The 2,310-nt window shown below is 50.6% G+C and overlaps 1 pseudogene; it reads right to left on the bottom strand.

Moving 5' to 3' along the window:
- Positions 1-1,861: 1,861 nt before the first annotated feature.
- LOC124614633 lies at positions 1,862-1,980 on the bottom strand (annotated as a pseudogene).
- Positions 1,981-2,310: the final 330 nt, after the last annotated feature.

Raw genomic sequence — 2,310 nt, 5'->3', positions numbered from 1 at the left:
AGTGCCATCTAGCGGGCCAACCATAGCTCCATCTGGTTTCCCCGTTCAAGCTTGACGAGTTTCGTTCTTTGCAGTTTTTTCGTTTGATGCTTATTTCGTGATATATTTGGCCCGGTCACTATCAATGGACCACCCTGTATATGTGCACATCGCTATCCCATGACTTTTATCACCTCAGTGTATACTGTGCTTGGCAAAATGGCACTACCCAAAACCAGTGGCGAGGCAAGTGTGGTGTGCTACAGGCTATAGATGAGAAGGGTGAGCGACAGCTGCGGTCTCGCCGCCTTGATCCCCCTCACCCCCTGGTTGCTCCTCTCCTCTCCCATCCCCGCCCCCCTGCCACGTCTTCACTGTTGTGTCCCACTTACCCTCCATCTCTATACCCTTCATCTCCTTTCCCAAGGTGGCTTCCATCAACTTCCCCTCCCGGATGATGCCCTCTCTCCCTCCATTTATCCCTCATATCAACTCTGATCCTCACTCCCCCTCCTTTCCCCTGTCCTTTTCCCAGGCTCCCTCTCCCCCCCCCCCTTCCATCCTCTTTTTTCCCCACCTCCCATCTGTCTGCTCCCCTCTCTGCCCGAGTCCTTCTGCATTTCCCTCCTCTGCCTCTTCTCATTCCCTCTCGCATCTGCCTGGCCCCTCTCCCCTCTTATGAGTCCTCTCCCTCCTTGGTTCACCCCCCTTTTCGTTTTTTCCTCCCCTCCCTCCTTGTTTTTCCCCCTCCTCCAGGTCCCCCCCCCCCCATCTGCCTTTGGCTCGGGAGTGTCATCTTTGTGCCGCCCTTTTCATGCAGTGTTTTACAGTCAGTGTTTTTACAGTGAGTGTTCCGTGTTGTGTCTTTTAGGAATTGTTGCGAACGGCCATCATACTGTCGCTGGGTGTGATTTTTTATTTCTTGTGAACAAAAACCAGACTGTCGCCATGTTTTTTAATTGTGTGTCTACTATTTTACTTGTCTGATTCCTGTGTATATTTTATTAACATTGCCAACCCCCTTTTGCTTTCTGTTTTAACTTTCCGCATTTTTCCGCCATTTTACACTTTAACTCACCGTTTTATCGCCTGTTTTTCTTGTTTCTTTCTTCTTCTGTTTTTTTAAAAACGTCTGTAGGCTGTAGAGCAGCGTACTAAGCTGCTGCCAGCCCGCCCCCTTCGGGGGGAATTGAAAATCAATAAAGAAAAAAAAAAGAAAAAGACAGCTGCAGAAATGTGTACGGACGAATAGACGTGCAACTGTTCAGCAACTTACCGTTCAGATGAACGAAGGGGCTACCAGCAGTGTCTCCTCAACGACCATTCAGTGAACGTTCCCGCAAGTGGGCCTCCGCAACAGGTGCCTGGTTCACGCACTCGTACTGAGTGCTGTTCAGCGGCGACAAAGGCTGAAATTTGCACTCCAGTACCGCAACTGGACGTCCACTGAGTGGCGTCAGGTGGCCTTTTCCGATGAATCACGTTTTATGCTCCATAATAGATGGCCTTTGGCGTGCACGGCATGGAACGTCTGAAAGCAAACAACCGGCAACAATCGTTGGAAGAGTCCAGGCTGAAGGAGGGAACTTTATGGTCTCGGAAATTTTTTCGTGGCATTCCCTGGCTGACCTCATTATTCTGAAGCTCACACTTGATCAACACACAAAAAAACAAACACCGACCGAACAGGCCTCGAAGGCACAACGGCACCGAACGCCCACCATGTCATCCTCAGTCCTCAGGCGTCACTGGATGGGGATACGGAGGGGCATGTGGTCAACACACCGCTCTCCAGGCCTTTGTCAGTTTTCGTGACCGGTGTTGCTACTTCTCTGTCTAGTAGCTCTTCAATTGGCTTCACAAAGGCTGAGTGCACCCCGCTTGCCAACAGCACTCGGCAGACCCGGACGGTGACCCATCCAGGTACTAGCCAAGCCCTACAGCGCTGAACTTCTGTGCTCTAACGGAAACCCGTGTTACCGCTGCGGGAAGGCCGTTGGCATTGATAAACAAAAGTCTGTCTTCATCCTTGGGGACCATTTCAACCCCTTCATGCATTTTGTATCTCTTCGACATGATGGTACCTACCAGCAGGGCACTGCATGTGGTACAAAAAATGTTCAGATGTGTGTGAAATCTTATGGGACTTAACTGCTAAGGTCATCAGTCCCTAAGCTTAAACACTACTTAACCTAATTTATCCTAAGGACAAACACACACACCCATGCCCGAAGGAGGACTCTAACCTCCGCCGGGACCAGCCACACAGTCCATGACTGCAGCGCCCTAGACCGCTTGGCTAATTCCGCGCGACCATGTGCTACAAAACTG

This window comes from Schistocerca americana, chromosome 4, assembly GCF_021461395.2.
Source record: "Schistocerca americana isolate TAMUIC-IGC-003095 chromosome 4, iqSchAmer2.1, whole genome shotgun sequence".
Classification (NCBI taxonomy): Eukaryota; Metazoa; Arthropoda; class Insecta; order Orthoptera; family Acrididae; genus Schistocerca; species Schistocerca americana.
Note: the sequence above shows the minus strand (reverse complement) of the source record. Positions and strands in the feature narration are given on the sequence as shown.